This window comes from Saccoglossus kowalevskii, chromosome 20 (genome assembly GCF_978046115.1).
Source record: "Saccoglossus kowalevskii chromosome 20, keSacKowa6.1, whole genome shotgun sequence".
Lineage (NCBI taxonomy): Eukaryota > Metazoa > Hemichordata > Enteropneusta > Harrimaniidae > Saccoglossus > Saccoglossus kowalevskii.
In genome coordinates this window covers 5,586,375-5,611,251 of record NC_140660.1, presented here as the reverse complement: position 1 = coordinate 5,611,251, position 24,877 = coordinate 5,586,375, and the positions used below count along the sequence as shown (strand labels likewise).

The 24,877-nt window shown below is 34.9% G+C and overlaps 1 long non-coding RNA gene across 2 annotated transcripts; it reads right to left on the bottom strand.

Moving 5' to 3' along the window:
- Positions 1 to 16,542: 16,542 nt before the first annotated feature.
- Positions 16,543 to 24,849, bottom strand: LOC146729950 (uncharacterized). Of its 2 annotated transcripts, XR_014927784.1 has the most exons (4): positions 24,753 to 24,849; positions 24,514 to 24,607; positions 18,845 to 18,919; positions 16,543 to 17,718 (listed from the first exon to the last, which is right to left on the bottom strand). It is a non-coding gene; the product is annotated as an uncharacterized LOC146729950 (long non-coding RNA). The 2 variants fall into 2 exon arrangements; XR_014927785.1 differs by lacking the exon at positions 24,514 to 24,607 and having other exon boundaries at positions 24,753 to 24,838.
- Positions 24,850 to 24,877: the final 28 nt, after the last annotated feature.

Below are 24,877 nucleotides of genomic sequence, written 5' to 3'. Positions count from 1 at the left end.
TGTAGTTGAATGAAACCTGTCTCGATTTACAATAGTTGCGAATTGCCATTGTGTAGGATAATATTACGGTTGATTTCACGAAAAACTGCGTCATACAATGTATTTTTTGGAGAATTTTTTTAGATTTGAGGAAAGGTAAATTTAGTCTCAACCCACCCAATGACGATCGCTATGTTTATATAACTGTTTGAATATCACATTGGCTTTACGTAATCTATTGTGCCCTTCCCTCATGGAAATGATAACACAACGCCATGGCAGTTTTCATACAAGGTTTTAACCATGTGAACGATTTTACGTCCGTTTCTATCAAATTGAAAATATTTTTATTTTATTTTTTTATCTGACTATTGAACATTAGCAAGCGTCAGTGTGTGATGGATTATGGCATGTCGTTTTTGATGCAATACTCTCATGTCCCAAATAAACATACCCCACAGCCAAATCTTCAAAATCTAATAAACATACCCCTCCCCGGAATAAACATACCCCTTGGAAAATTTCCAAAATGACCGGCAAATTGGTTCTTTTCTTCTAAAATGTGCTTTCACTGGTGTATATGCAAACTTTTCAATGTTCCTTGTAATTAGGAATATAAATGGAAAACAAATGATGCATTTCTAGCAATATACTTCAAATCTCTGTTTGAAAGGCCACAAGATCATTCACTACCTGAGTCGGCATGGCCGGGAAACTGCACAATACATACAAAAATGTATGCGAATGATATATGAGCAGCTCCACCAATTTTAAAAATATTCTTTCCACCATAGTTATGACTAATGTGATTCTCCTCTCCTTAGCAATAGTAGCTAGTGTATTGTACTGTACTGTACCGTACCGTACCGTATCCTTTATATGTTTGTAATATTATTTAGCTTTATTTAGCATTCTGTTTAGTTGGTTAACTTTACTGTATGTAGTTTATTTTATTTTATTTTTATATACGACCATAGAACAACTCACTGTAGTTTGTTTTAGTGTTGAATAAATATTATAGCTATAATTACCGGATTCGACTGATAACCCGCCCTGGGGAATCTTATGGAGAATTCGATTTTTTTTATAAAAATGTGGACAAAAAGATCGCCCGGGCGATGTTATGGCAGATATTATGAAGCCCATCTTGTCTGGAAAAATAACCCTGCGTTGATAAAAATGGTCTCAGAAAATGTTGAGAAAAAATAATGTTTTGCGTTGAGAGAGGTCACATTTTACGTGAACAAGAACACGCACTAAGAAGGAAAAGCAAGCCGAAGTCGAAACGGGGTGGACATGGACATGACACAACAAACGCTGCAACAACTTAGTGATTAGCGACATCATTTTGGGATGCAATTGAACTTCACGTACTTTGCGAAACTTGCTACGCAGCGATGCTGACATCAAGTGTGTGTTGACCGACGTTTGACCCCAAGTCACGCACTGGACTGACGTGTTACCTTAGCAACCTTTTTCTTTCGTGCTCCGCGCGCCGATCTAGTAAAATTGTTATTATATCCGACGGTACTGTAACTACGCAACTTGTATGCAACTCTGTACTGGCTTTGAATATATCAACGTCGTTTACTTTATAGTGCACTGCTTTTCTAATTACGCAAATTTGTTTACAATATTGTACTGGCTCTGAATATTTCAACTTTGTAATGTATTGCTTTCATGATAATTACGCAAACTCAAGATTTTTGTTTACTATAGTTAGGGCACTGACCCGGGGTATTGGGTCTGTGAATATTTCAATATTACTGACTTGATAATGCGTTGCATTTGTAATAATTACGCAAACATAAACATGGGCGCATTTAAATCATTAATCAAAGAAAGCTTAGAAAGAACTCCCGTGTGCTGAGAGTATTGACAAATTAAAAATTAATTCAAAATTACTTGTATTTGAGATATTGATGGAATAGCTGAAAACTAATTATGTAAATCAGGTAACTGATATGAACAGATTTAAGTGTAAAACTAATAAGGTCTGCACAATGTACCAAGTTTCATTGAAATGTGATTAGAACCCAAATATTATTAATTATTATGCTAATTAGAGAGTTAATATGAACAGATTTTAACCCAAAATTAATCAGGCTGTCTATTGTCCTAGAGCATTTATGTACCAAGTTTTATTCAAATGTGATGATCAATACTTGAGATATCAGTATTAATTAATTATGTTAATTAAGTGATTAAGAAGCATACATATTTACCAAAAACTAATATGGTGTATAGTCCTAGGTTCATTCAAATGTGATGTGTAATCTTTAAAAGTTTCATTGAAATCCAATGAGTGGTTTGTAGACATCAGTGCAACAGCCATAGAACAGCAAAAAATTAACTAATTATGCAAATTAGGTAATTAATAGGCACAATTATTTATCCCAAAATTAATCAGGTCTCTGCATAGTCCTAGAAAATGTCGCAAGTCTCATTGAAATGTGATTAGTACTTGAGATATCAGGTGAAAAGCTGAAAATTAACTAATTATGCTAATAAGGTGATATATATGCACAAATATTTACCCAAAAACTAATTAGGTCTCTGCACAGTCCTCAAGTAACTATGTACCAAGTTTCATTGAAATGTGATCATTACTACTCGAAATATCAAAAGCTGAAAATTAATTAATAATGCAAATTAGGTAATTAATATGTACTGATATTACCCTAAACACTACCAGGTCTGTGCAGTGTCATATGACATCTATGTGCCAAGTTTTATTGAAATGTTATGATTAGTACTTGAGATATCAGGGAAAAGCCGAAAATTGATTAATCATTATGTAAATTAGGTAATTAATAATATTAACAGATTTTTACCCAAAACTAATCAAATCTGCGCATTAGTTCAGAGCATCCATGTGGCAAGTTTCATTGAAATCCAATGAGTGGTTCTACCAATATCAGTGGAACAGTCATGGAACAGCTTGAAATCAGTTAATTATCATTCAAATTAGATAATTAATATCCATAGATTTTTACCCAAAACTAATCAAATCTGCGCACTAGTTCAGAGCATCCATGTGCCAAGTTTCATCAAAATCCAATGAGTGCTTCTTCAGATATCAGTGGAACAGTCTTGGAAAAGCTAAAAATCAGCTAATTATCATGCAAATTAGGTAATTAATATTCTATGATTTTTACCAAAACCTAATCAACTCTGCGCATTATCCCAGAGCATCTATGTTTCACCAAAATTTGATTAGTGGTTCTTGAGATAACGGTGGAACAAAAAAGTGACATACATACATACAGACATACAGACAGGGTAACTGCAAAGACTCCCTTTTGTGCTTCGCACACGGGAGTCAAAAATGATAGTAGTCAGGTATCTACGGAAAGTCAAGAAAATATTTTAAATATTTGTAATTCATCGATGTTCCAATTATTTTATTTGAAATGAAGTGAACATGTAATATAAACCATACCATGTGTCAAGTTAAATTTTACTATGATATAATAAACTCTGGGCAGCGCACTTCGATGCATTTTTCACGTACATTGCGACTGAACTCTAATAACCACGCGTTTAAATTACGTGCGGCATTAGGCAATGACCTCCAGAGTTCACGCACTGATATTTGAATTCGGCCCACCCAGCTTGACGCAAATCAATATAAATACTTGTCATTTGTTCAAAAAATCTTTCAACTCTCACAAATACCATGAAAGCTAAGAGTTAACTGAAAAGGAATGTCTTTTTTGGACAAAAAACACGTCAATACAAGATTATGTGTGCAAGGTTAGATTTATAGAACGTACATGACCGCCTAACTATGTTGTTCTAATGATCGTCTCGCATTTGAAACGCAGGAGACATTTTAGTTTGCCCATTTCTTGTTTACCGATCTTGAACTTTTTGTCTGGAATGCGATACAGACAAAGATTAAACATTACTGATACCTACCGTCGTTAAATCAACCAAGAGGCTCGATTCAGGAAGGCTTGGTTATTTCAAACTTCGTAAATAGCATTCTTTTCAAGCGTAGACTTTATTCAAGTGTAATAAACGTAAGTGAAATGTATTAACGAGTCATAATACGAAACAACAATTCGTATACAGCATTGGATTTATTGGAGTTCTATGCTTTTCGATTTCACAGTGAATTATTTTTAGCGTCATATTTGAAATAGCACGGTCACTGCAAGTTGTCGGACGGGAAAATTGGGGTCTGTAAAAAGTGTTTGTTGGTTCAGTCAGGCAATGTGTGGAGCAAAACATCGCCCATGGGCGGGGTTTAGGATGGGGGGGAGGTATCAGTAAATCAGTCACGGTACAATGGTGACGTATTGTGCGAAATACTTTTCTCGATTTGCGTGCCGCCATGCGTCAATAAAAATGCACAGAATGATCGGCAGTATCTATCAAGTCCATTTAGGGTGACCTTCGTGGCTGGCGAAAAGCAAGATACCGTATAATCTTTTAAATGGGCGTCAAGGAGGAGTGAAAAGCCTAAATTTGGTTCTATAATTGGCGCCACGAAATGGGCCATTCCAGTTTATATCTGCACCCCCCTGTTGATGTGGTCTGATTTCCAGCACTGTATGATGGGGAAAATACCCCGGAATTCCAACTGTTTATGGAGAAACAGAATCTGGAAATCCAGACGAGTATGGAAAAAAAATCCTGGAAATCCAGGCAGTTATGGCTACTAAATAAAATATGGCCTAGTTTATCTCGCCACATACCGATTGGTGAGGTTGGATTTCTAACAGTATGACTAAAAAAATCTTGGAATTCTGACTGTATATGGTAACAAAATTGGGCCAGTATGAAATAGTTATTACTGAAATTAGATAAGGATGGTGGCACGAATGAGCTCATCAACACCGTGAATCAGGACTAGTTTGGATTTCCATTATCAAATATAAAAATTTTAACTTGGTAAATTAGCATACTGAGTTATATTTGGAAATCCTACTCTGTATGGTGTCACAAAGGAACTCATCAACACCATAAGTAGGACCTATAGTTTTAGATTTCCATTACTGTATGGTGAATGATGATTTGGAAATAAAACTTTGTATGACCTATACACCCATGGAAATTATACCCTGTATGAAGTAAACATACAAGCTCATCAACAGGGGGTGCAGATATAAACTGGAATGGCCCAATGTTGGAAAATTACAGTCAAACAAACAAGTCATTGAAAATGACACAGTTCCCGTTAAATTGTTGAAAGTTCTCTTTGTGCTCGTCATATTAAAGCGGAGGGGTTGTCTCGAACGTGTCCTTGAAACTTGAGTTCCAAGTGGCATATACAAAAGATTGTTTATTTACACCAAAACACGTGTTCCATGTAGTAGTAATATGGCCAAAAATAAAAACAGCCATTATTCGGCCATCTTTGATCTGACTATGAAACACACTGATATGTATGATGTATGTGCCAAATACGAATGAAAATGGTATATGAATTGTGGAAATATAGTAGTAAGGCCAAAAAGTCAGATGGCTGTCAATCGGCCATCCTTGACCAGATTTTGAAACAAATCATCATGGACACGTATCCTAACATGTATAATCTATGTACCAAGTTTGAATGACAACTGACAACATTTTCAAAAAACAAGGTGGCTGCCAGTCAGCCATTTTGAATCGAATCGCTAAACCACTGCATGTGCATATGTCCCACATAAGGTACTAGGCACATGCAAAGAATGAACTGAATCGGTTCACAGGATTCTGAAATATGACTCTGGACAGACTGACGCACGGACAGACAGACGGACACGCGGACGGACGGACAGACAGACTTAGGAACTCATGAACGGTTGGGGACATGTATCCTAACATGTATGATCTATGTACAAAGATTGAATGAAAACTGACAAAGCATGTCCAAAATACAACATTTTCAAAAAACAAGATGGCTGCCAGTCGGCCATCTTTGAATCGAATCGCTAAACCACTGCATATGCATGGCACTTTGTCCGAACGGACACTAAAAATACTCAGTATATTTAATATGCATTACTTTTTTTAATTTTGATGGTAATGAAAAGTATACATGTATTATAAAAGAAGTTTTGGATAAAAACAAACATTGCTTAGTACTAGCAAATGATCACAGTAACTGTAGCGCAATCCGATCACGCTGTATTTCACAAGTGAATAACTTACTTGTTTTCGAAGTGTTGCAATTGTTGATTAGTACTCAGTAGTGATTACTATAACGTACAAAATATAAATTCGTTGAATTGTTATGAAATACAAGTGAAACTCAACTTAGTTTAATCACAGCGAATGATTTCGGTCACATGTAAACGCTCAATGCGATACGATATTCGCCATGTTATCCATACACACGAGACGTGTTGATTGACTGGATAGGTCAAGTCGCTAATTAACCAATCGAAATGGATGGCGCACATGTGTTCAAATTACCATAGGGCATTTAAATATGTTAATAACAGTTCAGCGACCTCCTGGTAAAGGAAACACGAAAGAGATTTACCGATGTTTCAGTTTTTAAATCAAGATTTTTTTTCAATCGGCCCTATTTAGAAAAATAAATAAACGTTCCGTCTCAAATAAGAATGTACCGGGTGGAATATTTCGAGGAAAAAAATAAACGTACCGGTACATTTTTTGGGACATGAGAGTAGCCATTTTTGTAAACGATTAACATCACTTTCATAATACGGGCATTATCTCCGTTCGTGTTTTCTGGTTGGTCAAAGAGATTGAAAAAGTTCCCACAGTTTTTAACACTGTTTTGATGATGTCTCTACAAACAAAAGGACGTCTTGGCTTATTTTTAAAGACTTGCATTCTCGGACAATGACATTCAAAGTGTGAAATATTGACCGGGATTGAACATACGACACACATCCTGCTTGACAACTTTGTATTATGAAAACAAAACATACTATATATAGGCCTGGACGCCCATTTGTTAAGAAACAACAAATAAACGTTGTGTGAAAGTTTCCCCTAAAATAAACAAGAATTGTGAGAGTTGTTTAGACTTCCCTGGTGAACTGAAAAACAAAGTATCGATCGAGATAATGGCTAATTTGCATAACCATTCACTCAGTAAGAAGTTTGCTAATGCTCATAATTAAAATGGCTGTAACAGGTCCAAATTTAAACCTATTATCGTTTTGTAAAAAGTTAAATATAGTGCATAATATGTTTCTCTTTGATTATTTATGTACAGCCTTGCTAAATCGTGCTAGGCATTCAGAGAAGGAGAGAATGTTTGTACCTGTTTTCTATATTTTAAAATAGTCTTTTGAGTATATTCACAATGCTGAGAAATGTTAACAGTCTATAGCCAAGACTGTTTGGACAAGCAGCCTAGCTCAGCTGTTAGCAATACACATTTCAATTAAACAGTCTATAGCCAAGACTGTTTGGACAAGCAGCCTAGCTCAGCTGTTAGCAATACACATTTCAATTAAACAGTCTATAGCCAAGACTGTTTGGACAAGCAGTCTAGCTCCGCTGTTAGCAATACACATTTCAATTAAACAGTCTATAGCCAAGACTGTTTGGACAAGCAGTCTAGCTCCGCTGTTAGCAATACACATTTCAATTAAACAGTCTATAGCCAAGACTGTTTGGACAAGCAGCCTAGCTCAGCTGTTAGCAATACACATTTCAATTAAACAGTCTATAGCCAAGACTGTTTGGACAAGCAGTCTAGCTCCGCTGTTAGCAATACACATTTCAATTAAACAGTCTATAGCCAAGACTGTTTGGACAAGCAGTCTAGCTCAGCTGTTAGCAATACACATTTCAATTAAACAGTCTATAGCCAGGACTGTTTGGACAAGCAGTCTAGCTCCGCTGTTAGCAATACACATTTCAATTAAACAGTCTATAGCCAAGACTGTTTGGACAAGCAGTCTAGCTCAGCTGTTAGCAATACACATTTCAATTAAACAGTCTATAGCCAAGACTGTTTGGACAAGCAGTCTAGCTCAGCTGTTAGCAATACACATTTCAATTAAACAGTCTATAGCCAAGACTGTTTGGACAAGCAGTCTAGCTCCGCTGTTAGCAATACACATTTCAATTAAACAGTCTATAGCCAAGACTGTTTGGACAAGCAGTCTAGCTCCGCTGTTAGCAATACACATTTCAATTAAACAGTCTATAGCCAAGACTGTTTGGACAAGCAGCCTAGCTCAGCTGTTAGCAATACACATTTCAATTAAACAGTCTATAGCCAAGACTGTTTGGACAAGCAGTCTAGCTCCGCTGTTAGCAATACACATTTCAATTAAACAGTCTATAGCCAAGACTGTTTGGACAAGCAGTCTAGCTCCGCTGTTAGCAATACACATTTCAATTAAACAGTCTATAGCCAAGACTGTTTGGACAAGCAGCCTAGCTCAGCTGTTAGCAATACACATTTCAATTAAAGAACGGAAGATATCAGTTACGGTTTTCAACAAGTCGAAAATATAACTTTTTACCGAAAATGACAAAAATATTCACCAAAATTAGAGAATTGAAGATATCATCACGAAATGAACAAATCTGAGAGAGGTCCACATGTAGTACCTATATATGTAATATCAAAGCAATAGGACTTGCGGTTTTTAACATGAAGTCGAAAATATCACTTTTTACCAAAAATAACAAAAATATTCACCAAAATTAGAGAATTAAAGATATCATTACAAAATGAACAAATCTGAGAGAGGTCCGCATGTAGTAGCTATATATGTAATATCAAAGCAATTGGACTCGCGGTTTTTAACAAGAAGCCGAAAATATTATATTTTACCAAAAATGACAAAAAATATTCACCAAAATCAGAGAATTGAAGATATCATCATGAAATGAACAAATCTAAGAGAGGTCTACCCAAGGTACATATACACAAAGTATCAAAGCATTCAAACTTGTAGTTTCCAAGAAGAAGTCAAAAAAGTGACAAGCAGCCTGTCGGCTGAGATAGCTCGGCTGTTAGCAATGCACGTTACATTTAACAAACGGAAGATATCATTAGAAAATGAACAATATGTTGTATCTAAGCATTTGGGACTTTCTGTTTTCAACAAGAAGTCTAGACTGGCGCAGTTGGGGCGATTAATTTATTTTTGTAGTTCAAATAAAATACAAAAATTCGCGAAATGGAGGTGTTAGCGCGAAATCCCCTGTAACTGTGAAATCACTCCAACTGGTTTAAATTTGCATGGCCCTCTATCGACACTGCAGGAACCCGCCGATTTTTCAACGGGTAATTATGTTAATGATGTTCTAATTGACAATCATCTAAGCCAATCACAACGTCTCTTCAACTGAACTCTGACCGAGAAGACGTAGGCTGGTTGTGGCAGCCGATTTTTTTTTCAATTCTACGACTAGTACATGTACAAGTTACTTTTTTTACAAATTGTGATGAATTAGAAACGACGACTACGACAAACTTGAATTTCAACGTGCCGTCATGTTATGTCTGCAGTGTAACCTTTACCATGTTCACCTCATTTTGCACGTGTTTCCGTGCCCACCTGTGGGCATTCATGAATATTTAATAGCAATGAATTTCCTGCAGAATAAACCAGTCAGGTTGATTTCAGGATTTTTTTTATCTAAACTACAAAAACAAATTAATCGCCCCGACTGCGCCAGTCTACAAGAAGTCAAAAATATCACTTTTTACCAAAAATAACAAAAATATAAAATTATAGAATTGAATATATCATCATGAAATGAACAAATCTGAAAGACGTCCACATGTAGTACCTATATATGTAAATATAAAAGCAATTAGACTTGTGGTTTTCAACAAGAAGTCGCAAATATCCTTTTTTACTAAAAATAACAAAAATATAAAAGTATAGAATTGAATATATCATCATGAAATGAACAAATCTGAGAGAGGTCCACAAGTAGTACCTATATATGCAATATCAAAACAATATCTTCATGAAATGAACAAACCTGAGAGAGGTCTACCGAAGGTACATATACACCAAGCATTCAGGCTTGTAGTTTTCAAGAAGAAGTTGAAAAAGTAAAACATTGACACGGACGGTGACAAATGACAACGAACAGTCACTGATATGATAAGCTCCGCTCGACAAAGTCAACAGCGGAGCTAAAAAGTCGACACGGACAACGATCGCCAACGGACTATCACTCAGTCGACAGCGGAGCTAATAATAAAAAGAAGAAAAAAAATACACTCCCAAGTGCTCATGAACCTGTATCTATAACTTGAGTAACACTATGAACCTAATAGAATTTGCTAAATATAATTGCAACTAAGTTGAATTAACCAGCAATAATACTCTTACCATATTAACCCAACAAGATCAATAATTTTCACTGTTACAGTACTAAATTAACCTGACAAGACATGATATGATACTTCATCATTTCATCAATATGCCCCTAAGTAATGTACCTGAAACATGTAACATATTGAGCAAACATTGCCAATTTTATGAGGGGTTCTCGACTATGCTTCAACCCCTGAAATGTCATGATGTGGTGCTGACACACCGACATACTGTGAGGTTATATATTGTACGTAGATCTAGATGCTTCATGGGGCAGTATCAGCCACAAACTGAAGATGCCAACAAGTATCAATCAGCTCTACAAATAGGTGATATCAGGGGATAACATTGTTATCACATGACAAGCTCCAAACCTCAAACAGTTATGCTAATACTGTAAAATACTTTATTTTCACTTGGAATTAATTTCCGCTATTTTAGCTGAAGGAATTATTCAGTGAAAATAAAATCCAGTGAATATACCTGTTTTTCTATATTTTACATTCAACTCATCAAAAATCAGTGAAAATAAATTTCATACAAAACACCCAAAATATCTATTCAGCAAAAATTAATTCCAGCTAAAATAAAGTATTTTACAGTAGGTGATTTTTCGTTCAACTGCGAGATTTTGCGTATTGTGTGAAGGGTGCAGACCCAATGTCCCACGGGATGTTTGATGCTCCTATGATGCTATGACCTTTGTATGTCTTGGTTTACGTTTGATTTCACAAATAATGTGGGATCTAACAGTGAGCGGGGAAAATGAGCATGACACCTACGTGCTTTAGTAAACATGTATTAGTCATTACAGCCACTGTTGGTTTTCAATGGTTTTGCATTTTTATTTTCCATCAGAGAATTGTGGGTAAAATATGGCATCACAGCATCTGTTGTAAAACAATTGAGAAAATGACTACATCTATAGTTTAGAAATATTATTAAGAATTTGAGAATATTATCAGTGTGAAAGACACAACAAGCAATGATATTACCAAAAATATAAAATAAATTAAAAAGTTACGTTTGGTCGTTAAAATCAGAAATGATAGTTTGTTTGACCTCTTCTTGTGGTCAATAGGTTGAGCTACTCTCAGCTATAAATTGTATAAAATATACAAGATTTGAACATTTTGAAAAACAAATGAAAAAATTCAAAAATAAATATTTTGAGTTCTGTTGCTATGACAACCATTTTAAATGCATGGTTGACATGAGTATATTACCATTTTCTAAACTTTGTACTTTAAAAGTTATGGAAGAAAACATTTCCGTAATTTTTCACAACAAATGATACACATGTATGTCTTATTTTTCCCATGAGCCTTTGCATGAGAATCAAGATGAAGGATCACATATACACAAGTATATTGCTGAATATCAAGAGAATGAAAAGTTATATTGAGCTAGTCAATTTCAGTGACCCGGTCCTCGTTGGTATTAATAGACCCCAGATATATAACCAGATGCGTGATGTAGTGCATGTTTGAAATTTTAACTTGATTGGTCCAGGTATGTATGAACAAGTCAATGACAAGTGCCTGTCCATTCAGCCATCCAATTCATATAGTTTTACCACTCTTTGATTTACACCCAATGTTGTGGGAAACAGAGTGAACATTTTGAGAACACCAGTGATTTTTTTTTTCAAGATGATCGCCATCTTAAAATTTACGTCATAATCCTCAACATTCAACTAATTTTCATGAGATAATTGGCAAGTTTGACCTGACAGTTTCACAGATTATTGCCTCATATTTAGTTGATAAATCATTATGCATGCTGTCAGCCCTTTTAGAGTTTTGTTTAATCTTAGTAGGTCCATGGCTGTTAAATTTCTTACTTGTATTTAGTTTATATTCTAAACAAATCATGAAATAAATATACATAATAATAATAATATGTGGTTGCCATTGGTTTAAAAATACTGTAAAATGACTAATTTTCACTGGGTTTAAATTTCACTGATTTACCATTTCAGGCATATTCAGTGGGTTTTAAATTCACGGTTTCGTCATTTAGATAATGTGTTCTATGCTAAATTTTACATATTCACTGTGTTTTAATTTAGCGCATTTTTCCAGTCAGCGAAATAAGCTAAATTAAAACCCAGTGAATAATTACCCCCTTTACAGTATTGACGATTGAGTTGAGAAAAAGCTACATGACTTTCTTAATTTGCTCTCCTTGCAATATCACACAGGTATAACACAGTGAATAAGAATAAAGAGAAAATAGGGTGGGCATGGTTAAATAAATTGGTTCACTCTCTGAATTTTGATCTTTGTGCATCAAATGTTTCTGTTTCACATGTCAGTGTTGCTTGATACAGAACACGTTCCTCTGCCTTTTTCAGGTGGCTTGGGCAACGGTCACAACAGTTCGTCAATTTTCAAATAAAAACATAACGTGATCACTTACCTGTTTATTTCTCAGAAAAGTACGCACATCGTGTTGCCCCATGCTGTCCAAACATTGCATCACCACAGAACCGTCGCCTGTTTCTGGCTCTTGAGTGTTCGCCACTTTTGAGTGACAAGTCTCAGCAGGAACGTCACTGGGAAATTTCAACGTAATGACGCATGAGGGCGTTACATGCTATAACAGTCTCTCGGCCTTACGACCCTCGCCTGAGATGCCCTCGGCATTTCGTTAAAACGCCTACAGCGTTTGAAAATAAGTGACTCTTTATTAGGCCGGGAACTTTCGACAGTCTAGGTAGACACCACTGACTTCACTAAATAATATTTTAACATAATGTATGAAAACAACCAGTGAGGAGAATATTAGTTGCTTATTAAAATTTAACCAACGCCTTACTTCTATTTTTCAATATTAGTAAAATAAATTAAAAGAAACTAAACAGATTGACTATATTTCTGATCAGCAGTGTGTATGGTTTTACCAGCACAGTTGGAGGCATGGCTTATTTAGAATTTGTTATTCACCAATCACAAGACTTGTTAAGAAACAGAGTAGGAGGGTGGAAAAATAATTGCTTTTGAGTTGTGAGAAAAAAAAAACATTTGACTCACTCAGTTCACTTACGCATCTTGCAATGTCACACAGGAAACTCACAGTGAAAGGTAATGAAGAGAATACAATAGGGAAGTGGTTAAATAAATTAGTTCGCTCACCGAATTTTGAATTTCGGGCGTCAAAATATTTCATTAGACTGTTTGCGCGTGGTGAACAGATTTTCCTCGTCCCTTTGCGTTGAGGGGGGGGGGCATTTTTTACCACGCTAGCAGTTAGTCAATTCTTGTTTAAAGATCTCTCATCCCTCCCCTCAACATATAAACAGCGCAATGTACGATGTGACATGTGATACGTGAGAACAGTTTAACGTGTTCAATCAAGTTACGGAGCCCATACATAACGTGATCGCTTACCTGTGTATTTCTCAGGAAAGTACTCACATCGGGTTGCTCTGCGCTGTCCAACGTCGCACCGCCACAGCAGTGTCGCCTTTTTTCTGACTTCGGAAGTTCGCAACCTCATCTAAGTTTTTATCCAATTCTAGTACTACCAAAAGTTGGGTCATATTGCTCTATTTTCTTCAGAAATCCAAAGTTCAATGTACAAACAACATCAACGTCACGGGCGAACGAGAGAAGGTGTTTGAGTTCGCTGCTTCTCTCCTCCAATGCAATATCGCCGAGAATATTTAAACATTCCATTCCAGTGCTATTTTCCACGGATAACGAATAATACGCCATAAATCATAAAACTATAAAGTTACAAATCTGCACGTGACCAAAACAGTAAATTTTACAAGATACGCATCTCCAAAAAAATGAGTTTTATCATAAATGTGTCGCAAGAGGGCGATATATCGCTCTACCAACGAAAGTGAATAATTCAAGACAACAATAGGATAGTGCAGCACAAAAGGTCAAAGTGCAAAAATAGCCTTGATTACATTTTTTAGGGATATTGGGAGAGAGGATTATAAGCACAAAAAAATCCAGGATCCAGAGATGGTGTATAATCACAATGCCTGATCAATTAATTTATTTTTAGGGAAATTATTTGAAAAATTACCATTTATTTATTTCAAGTTAGACACAAATGTTGTGACCACAACCACTTGGGGGCTGAAAATCAATAAATACTAATTTTTTTAAAAAAATATCATCCGCTATACGTATATAAATAAATATAAATATTTATATACGTATAGCGGATGATTTTTTTTTTAAATTAGTATTTATTGATTTTCAGCCCCCAAGTGACTGTGGTTGTGATCAAAATGAACACATGCATGTTTTGCCGTACAAAAATCAATATCTTACTGTAAAATACTTTATTTTAGCTGGAATATATTTTCGCTGAAAAGACTTTTTGGGTGTTTTCTGTGGAATTTATTTTCACTGATTTTTGATAAGTTGAATATAAAATATAAAAAAAATGTATATTCGCTGGATTTTATTTTCACTGAATCATTCCTTCAGCGAAAATAGCGAAAATTATTCCAAGCGAAAATAAAGTATTTTACACTACTATAATGCACGTATCACAGTGTAATAAGATGATTTTTGTATTTAATAATATTTTGACTAAAATATTCCAAATATAACCCAAATTTCTGCACAGATGTGCAAGATGTAAACACCACCCCCACCAGATGTAACAATGGTCAACCCTAATTACCCAGCATTTAGATATGTTAACAGATCTTTACCAATACAACACCTTACATCCAATCTTAATTTGTCAATGCACACCAGAATTGACATTCACATAACAATTTTGATATTCACGATATTCTCAACTTTAGGCATGTGTTTTATTCAGTATATTTACTGCAATGTTAATAGAACAAATTATTTTTTACAATACAAGTTGTACCAACGATAGACATATTTAAGTGATATTAAATATGAAACTAATTTCTCCAATATATTCTCTACAAAATAATCGATATTTCAAAATTTTGCACACAATCTCAGAATCCACTGACGCTCACTGCCCGAAATACTCCTGTTGTACCAACGCTACTAGTAACAGCAGATAGCGATGCAGTTGCTGATACTCCCTAGACACCGAGCAAAAATTTAAATTGTAGTGCAGCTGCTTCGACAGCGTGCAAGAAATGAAGGAATGCAACATTGCTGTTCACCGGAGAGTCGAGTGCTCCCTGCAGCATCGATCACGTGCCAAGTTTTATTTGTTTACTGTATATCCCCATGTCTTGCTGGTTCCAGTGACTAGTACCCGGTACTATTTTTTTATTAAAGTGGAGGAAACCTTATATATTGTGTTTTGATTTATTGTATTCATTACCGGTATATTTCCTTCCCTTCACTGCCTCAGTTGAAGTGATATATTTTCACCAAACGATCCCCACCCTGTGAAAACAGACAAGTTGAAGGGAGAAGACTTATAAGATAAGCACGCTACCAGAGACGTTGATTGTTAGACCTGTATTGAATATAAGCTCCCAGCTCCTGAATATGAAATAGCCCCACAAAGGCCCATCCCTGTATTTTACGTTACGACCATAAATCATCAAAAAATTAATAAATTTGACAGAGGTCAATCAAAGCTTTTACATTATGAATATCAAAGCAAATGAGATAACCATTTTAAAGAATTCATCAAAAATAACATTTTTTTAAATAAAAAAGAGAAAAATATTTATAAGGTAAAAAATAAACAAATCTGACTGAGGACTACCCAAAGTGTCTGCATATAAATTGAGTAAACCATTTTCAGGAAGGAGTAAAAAATATACCAAAAATACTTAACAATGGGGTTGCATTGAATTTGTTCATGGGCAAATGACAAAGCGATATTTTTTTTTCATGCAAATTAACCTTTTCACCACCAGACTTTCTCGCCCAAATCTGGGTATGAACCCAAATTTTAGTGTCAACAGACAAAATTTGTGTAAATTTTCAGTTTTTACTAAAAAAACATGATTTGGCTATTTTTGTCTTAATTTTCTGTAGGAAAATGCAGACTATAAACAGGACTCTTGTGAATAATTGTGAAATTGACAAGACTCAGCAAAAAATGTGGATTTATATCCGTAAACGCACATTTTCTCGTTGTGTTTCCAATGGTAAGAAATCAACTGAAACCAAGTAATGGTTGGAATATGTCAATATTTAGCAAGGTGGTCGCTAGTGATGACACACCATTGGGAAAAATGTCTCTGCGATCACTATCACCATAAACAGAAATGTCCACAATGATAATTTCACAGCTTTCACATCACAATATTCTATGCATCAAATTAAATTTGTCAGTGGAGTAAACATACCACAAACATCAACTAACATACAATACACAGCAGTTAGTTCAAGACTAGATTTTATTTACAAAAACAAAATTGCTGTCAAATGTTATTTACAAAACAATAAATTGATACAGTGCAATAATGAAATAGAGTTATTACTGTTTAAAGTCTACAATGCAATCAATACATTGGCATACATGTACAGTCAAATAATAATGTGTTGTTTATATATCAAACATTACTCCCATGCAAAATATATTACAATTGTGAATAGAAACAAAAATAAACTTGTATCAAAATAAAGATGTTTTGGTGAAGTAAAAGAAAGATTGCATAAAACATGTCGAAACACAAAAACCAAATTTCAAGTTCATGTTTTTCATTATTATTGACCTCTAGAAGACTAGGTCAATTAATTTGATTTCTGTAATATCCTGAAAATCTACTATGAGTGTTAAGGACAGATTTTGCTATGAGTCATAATGTACACTATATCTTGAAGTTTGCTTGTTTTTTTTATTTTTTACTACTTTCACTGATAGAGCCAGGTACAATTAATAAAACTTGAAAGATGTTGCTCAAGAGTTTTCAGTTATTTCCAGTGACTGTGATTGCCTTGACAGTGTGACTAGCTGAGTTTAAACTTTGACAATGTGACAAGTTCCATTTACCCCTTGACAATGTGACAATTCTGTTTTGGTATATTTAGATACCAACTAATAGCATGAGTTCAAGATGTAAACTGAGAACTTAACAGAAAATAAACAATTATCATGACTATATTAAAACATTGAAAGTTTATCATGAATAAATGGAAGCAAGGAAGGTGTCCATTCTTGTAAATTTTCAGCAGAAAAGATACAAGAGGAAACCAAATCGTATCGAAGACGTTCAGAGATACCTTTTCTGATGAAAACAGTCATCATATTGCTATAATTGAAATATGGATACCATGATAGATTGTCAGTAATCTTTCTCGTATCCAAATAGCATTCTATGACATGTTAATACAGTTAGTTGCTGATATGTGTTGACAGCCGTGATGAGGGATATGGATCTACCAAACAGATGATGTCATGCAAAACATGCTGCAAGACGACAGATAGTGTGGATTCACTCTTTTAGAAAACTTCTTTTCTTGCTATCCAGGAACATTTGATGTGCACTGAATCCAGACAGAGACACCCCAATGAAGGTGAGGATGGTTGCAGAGACACCATTCTTGCTGGGAATCTGTAATCAATAACAAATATAAAGTTTGTAAGTAAATTGGAAATAAAAACAGCTGAGCAAATCAAAATTACAGGCACATACAAATGTATATCAACATATAAACATGAAACACAAGAATTGAATTTGGCATATGTAATCAGATATGCTCACAGTTACACCACTGCACTATTCTAAAAAAGATGGCTTGAAATAGAGTGTAGTGAATGGTTTGACTAGATGGACATGCCAAATTTGAATCTCTGACATCACAAACAACATGCAGAATCTAATTTTACACACAAATTAAGTGTATTATAATCATGGGCAGAACAACCTTTCCAAGTGGTCGATGGTTTATTTTATTTTTCTTTATTTTTTTTACTTTATATTTCCCGCTGAAAGTGCAGGGATCTCACAACACTGGTCAGCCCAACCAGTGGTCAAAATTAAAAATGCCATGGCCCTTGCGCCCCCTCATCCTCTGGCAAGCATAAAATTCTGAATGACCAGGGATCACATGTGGCTACAGTCTTCAACTGTGACCTGTCTGATAGTAATTTTGGCCCAAGGAAGCCATAGAATGCTCCATTTTAACTTAGAATTATCAAAAACTCCACACCCTGGTAAGGAGAACCCAAACTCCACACCTTGGTAGGGAGAACCCTATCTCCCCCACTTGGTGGCGCCGCTGAAATGCAGTGCTCTCTGTTGTAGTTTTTTTGTAGAAAACCCTGGGTTACCAAAAACACAGAATTCATTTTATTAGGCTCACATAGAAAAATGTTATCTCACAAAAAGTAACAGAAATTTATGAAAAATATTTCATGAGAGTGCCAGTGTTTTTTCACCACATGGCTGCAGACAAAGTCATCATTTTAAACTCAACGTCAAAGTCACATATTTTAAATCCACATAATTTTTTAATAATTTTCCCAAACCCTAGATTAATACTTGTATGCAGACAAAATTATCAAAAAAAGATAAAAATGTTGCATCACAACTTTACTGAAGTTATTTACTTTTCTAAATACTGTGTATAAAAGAATACATTTAGACCACCCACTTTCTGGATTGAACTTTCTGATCATAATCTTAGTGGAAACACTCAAGTGTACAAGGGGGTTGCTGTGGTTTTTTTATAATTTACCTGTAATCTCTTGTTCCATGGAGTTATCCAGCGTCCAAGTCTAGATAGAATCATTTTATCAGAGACAGAGATTACCTGAAAACAATGATAGGACATGGTAAGACAAACACAATTATTTTAAATAATCATTTTAGTTGTCATGCTATGACATAACTCAGGGTAGTCTGTATGTCATGTATTAAACCATGGATGTATGTCCATGATTAAACTAAGAAAAGTGGAATAGAGTCAAGCCATATTAAAAAAATGCATTTCTTACACCCCAAAAAATGCCTGCCTCGATTTTGTCCCCTCCTGAAAAATTAATATTTAGGGTGGGGTGGAGGTGATTTGAGGATATTTTTCTAATCTAAATATTTAAAAATAAAGTTGACTTCATGTCAGATATGAAAATTCACAATATTTTGCTCAATATAAATTTTACAATGCCAACATTGGTGTTGATGTGTAGTTGCAGTTCTAAATGTAGCTCTCCTGAATTTGCTGTACTTTTGTTTGTTATTGTATACAGCAGGGAGTTGGCACTGGTCTCTAGCGTCAGGCAATTAGAATTTCTGGCCAAAAAAGTTGAAGACAGACACTATTCAATTTGTTTACGATACATGAACACACATGATGTCGGACTGTCATTCTATTGTCCTTGTTGGTTTTAACACCTAATAACACACTCTGAAAAATAACACAAAACAAAACTTGAATGAAACAGACATTCTAAATCAACATACACGTGTGACATGTGTATTTTATTGAAATTCTTTTAGTTGGAACAATCAAACCAGATTGGAATAAGTCATACATGTACATAAAGATAATGGAAGGGAAGACAGTGATAAATTAACAGAAGCAAGGTTTACCATCGCAGTTTAATTATGTCAGCGACAAACATGCATCAAACTGTTTAAACTACACTTGCACTCTTGTATAGTAAACTTCGTTGGTGTTTTAGCTTCATGACTCATTTATAAAATTAAATTCAGAACCTATGTTGAGTCAGCAAACCAAGGAATAATTATTTTTCACTATAAATGTACTTTGCCAACATTCCATTAGAAAAAAGAACAGATTAAATTCTTGTTTCCACAAGGACTGCCAGGTCAGAGGGCAATTTATCAATATACATGTACATATTATGAAAATTAAATGCATCTATTCTTCATATCTTTTAAGCAAATTAATTTTACATTGAAATATTAATATAAAAGTTAAATAGCAATAGGACAAAAATGAATATCAATTAGCTCATGAATATTAATTAGCGATCAACACTCAAATCAAACTGGACAGAACTCTGTACCGGGTTGTTTATCCCATACCTGGTAACGTGATTTCCTAACAACAAACAAAATAAACCTAATGGGCATTTAGCAATGTGAATTCAAATCAAAGAAAGCTTAGAAAGAACTCCCATGTGCTGAGAGTATTGGAGACACATTAAATATAATTTGAAATTACTTAGCTGAAAACTAATTATGCAAATCAGAAAATTAATATGACCAGATTTGAGTGTAAAACTAATGAGGTCTGCGCAATGTAACAGAAAATCTATGTCTCCAAGTTTAATTGAAATGTGATTAGAACCAAAAAACCAAAAAATTATGAATTATTATGCTTATTAGGGAATTAATATGAACAGATTTTTACCCCAAACTAATTAGGTTTGTACATTGTCCTAGAGCATCTTTGTACTAAGTTTCATTGAAATGGAATAATTATTACCGTGAAAACTCCAAAATTTCGACCCCTCTAAAAATTCGAACGCCTATTTATTTGCCGGGTTTCGGTGTTTTATTTACCTCCAAATTTTCGACTCCACTAAAAATTGCCGACTCATTCTTATTCGAAAATTGCGACCAGTTTTAGTTTTCCCCCAAACGAAAAAAAAACGATGTGAGCGTTCAAACGGGACCTTCCTCGAAGGCATAAATCCGGGTTTCTGATTGACTGAGAGATTTTTATTTTATTGGTAACGAAAATATATTCTAAATAAACGAAGTTTCAAATAAAAACGAACACAAAAATCTCGGCATGCTGCGTTTCTGAATTGTTGATTATTACTGTACTCAGTAGTGATTATAATAATGTACACAAAATACATTTGTTGAATGGTTATGAAATACAAATAAAAGTCAACTTAGTTTCATCGTAAGCGAATGATTCCGGTCTAGTATAAACGTTTGATGCTGTAGGATATCCGCCATGTTCTCTTAGGTCAAATAGGTCAAATCGCTAATTAACCAATCAAAAAGCTGGATGATGCCAACGTGTTCAAATTACCATAGCTTATTTAAATAGATTGATGTTGTAGTACGATATTTTGGCTTGGATTTTGATGCGAAAACGGCATGATTTTTTTTAAATAAAAAAATTAGTTGTTTTTAAAAAATAAACTGGTCATCTGAAGAATAATTTAACATTGTTCACAGTGATAACAGCTCATTCTCGAAAGGAAGCTTACCCGCTCACGCTAGTCACGATAAAAATCATACACGTGTACTCTTGAATAGACAAACGTCAATGACTACGGTAAAACTTAGACTCTATTTTAGCCGGCAGGATTGATTGAAATGTCCGAAAAATGACTCCAAAATACACCTTAAAAGTCCCATTTTATTTTCTTAAATCCCATTTTATTTTTTAATCCAAGGGCGAATTTACGGCAGAATTTGGTCCCTCAAATAACGGACACGTGAGCTTTGATTCTAACCGGATACATTGCACTGGGTCGGGGAGATAGTTTGCTAAACTTCCATGCATCTTTTGTCCAATGGGTACCTGTACTTCGAACATTCGCAAGTTTTTCTAGGTAGTGCGAGACAGCTTTGTCTTTTGACCTATTAGTTTGGTGCTGACCTCTTCTCCGCGTCTTGATGTTTTGTTTTGCTTGTCATAATACTCACTGATTGATGACTTTGTTTAGATTTTGAGTTACAACTCGGCCACGACCTTTGCTTTTACCGTGAAACATGAGGAAGTTTACGTCAATTGACGGACATTGCATTTTTTAAAAACTAATGAAGCACACTGTCTATCATCCCCATTTTTTCATATGCTGATTTCTATTCTGAAAAATTCGACCGTCCAAAAATGCACCTTAATTTTGACTCTAAAAACACGTCACATATCTAACACAAATTATTTAAAACCGGTCGAAATTTTGGAGTTTTTACGGTACTTTAGATATCAGTGTGAAAGCTTAAAATTGGTTAATTATGCAAATTAGGTAATTAATATGTACAGATTTTAACCCACAATTATTCAGGTCTGTCTATTGTCCTACAGCATCCATGTACATTCATTGATATGTGATGTATAGTATCTGAGATATCAGTGTGAAAGTTGGTTAATCATGCAAATTAGGTGATTAATATGCACAAATATTTACCGGAAACTAATTGGGTCTGCATAATTCTAGATTCATTGAAAAGTACTTTAGATATCAGTAGAAAAGCTGAAAATTAATTATGCAAATTAGGTAATTAATATGCACAATTATTTACCCTAAAACTAATCAGGTCTCTGCATAGTCCTAAAGGATCTATGTACCAAGTTTCATTGAAATGCGATGATTAGTACTTGAGATACCCGTGGAAAAGCTGAAAATTAACTAATTATGCAAATTAGGTGATTAATATGCACAAATATTTATCGAAAACAATCAATCTCTGCATAGTCCTTGAGTATGTAAGTACCAAGTTTCATTGAAATGTAATGCTAACTACTTGTATCAAATGCTGAAAATTAATTAATTATGCAAATTAGGTAATTAATATGTACTGATATTACCATAAAAACTATCAGGTCTGTGCAGTGTCGTATGACATCTATGTACCAAGTTTCATTGAAATTTGATGATTAGTACTTGAGATATCAGTGGAAAAACCGAAAATTGACTAATCATCATGCAAATTAGGTAATTAGTATCCACGGATTATTACCAAAAACTAATCAAAACCTAGCATGAGTTCAGAGCATCTATGTACCAAGTTTCATCAAAATCCAATGAGTGGTTGTTTAGATATCAGTGGAACAGTCATGGAACCACTAAAAAATAGCTAATTATCATGCAAATTAGGTAATTAATATGCACGGATTTTTACCAAAAATCAATCAAATCTGCGCATATGTTCAGAGCATCTATGTACCAAGTTTCATCAAAATCCAATGAGTGGTTCTTTAGATATCAGTGGAACAGTCATAGAACAGCTAAAAATTAGCTAATTATCATGCAAATTAGGTAATTAACGAGCATGGATTTTTACCAAAACCTAATCAAATCTGCGCATTGGCCCAGAGCATCTATGCACCAAGTTTCATCAAAAACCGATGTATGGTTCTTGAGATAGCAGTGGAACAGTCGGACACACATACACACACACACACATACACACATACACACACACATACAGACACACTAACTGCAAAGACTCCCATTTTGTGCTTCGCACATGGGAGTCAAAAATCATGGATTACGTATGTTGTTTATTTGCCTCTAAACCTGATAGTAAAACATTATGGTGATATTGTCCAACTTGCTGTAGTAGTAGTAAAGGGTATGGAACTCCAGTCAGAAAATTTATCATTTCTCATGATAAATCCCTTCTGTAAAGAAATCAGGTTGAATAAAAACTTAGGATTTTGTGTTACAGAAAAAAAAATGTTGAACATTAGTCAGATTTAAAACAAGAAGGTATTTTTGGGCCAGCTTTAGACAAACATTCACAGATCCCTATCAATATTATTTATATCACCACTCCAACCCCACCAAAGATTGGTTTGTTTTACCGGGTTCTACTGTGTCCATAGACTCTTAGATAGTGTTCTATCTGCTGGGAAAGGTGTCACCACAACTCAATTTTGAAAATATGATATAAGTGAATCACAGCCCCGCTACCCGAAAATGTCCTGGGGAGAACACTGTCAGTCTGTTGTGGTTGAGTCTCAAGTCTGCATATGTGAGTTCCCATGGCAATGTACTGAAGTCATGGAAACAGCCAATCAGTGATGACACAGACTTATGTGCTTGAGTGTACTTGGAATCATACTTAATCTACTTATAAACAAGGACTGTCATGACAAGTTACACAATATTACCAGTATCATAATTTCTTACTTTTCAATAAACAATTTCCATTATGTGTTGTTATGTAATAAAGGTGAATTGAAATTGTTTCATGATTTTGTTCAATATTTTGCAGGTAACCAAATTGTGGGTTTAACACGAACAGCCAAGGGACTGAGCACAAAACACTTTTTTTACATATGATTTTGTATAAAAAAAACAGTATATTCGTAAAATATAACAAATTCCAAAGACATTTGTGATACTGTATTGAGCCACATTAACTCACTGTGTAAAGTGCCTAGTACCGACAACAATAAACGGAAGTACAAGCAAACAGTGAACACATGAGAATTGTAGTTATCAGGAACACCAATTGGGGAGAGCTGGGGGTAGTGGTAAGGTTAAGGTTGGGATTAGGGGTGGAGACACAAATTTAATTCAATACTAAACCGTGCACATGAAAACAACACACACGCTATTGTACACAACTAGGCCACGTGTAAACTAGAATAAACTAGAAACCACGGCGTGATATTGTGCTTTATAGAGTGTACCAATCGACCCGACAAACTTAAGATTCCCTTCTATCTACTATCAGCAAACTTACATGTATGCATTTTCCGCCATGACAAAGCACGCATATTTCTGCACCCAAGTCTCGTTACTTCCGGGAAAGCCGTCTACACACGCTGGCCGGCTAGCTAATAGAAACAACGGGTCGTACAAAACTACTGTTAGTCGAACAAGACAAAACTTTTGGCTACATTACTCAATTTTAACTCGAATTCCGAGCACTGAAGACAAAAAATAACCACAACAAAACAAGTAAATTTAAAGAAAACTCACCTAAAACTTTGACGTAGCTGGATTTATTACGACGACATGTCTTTGACCCGCAACATTCGGTCACCGTATGAGGGCGCGCACATAAGACGTTCCTTCCTTATTCGGGCGTACTCGGGCAGTTTCGT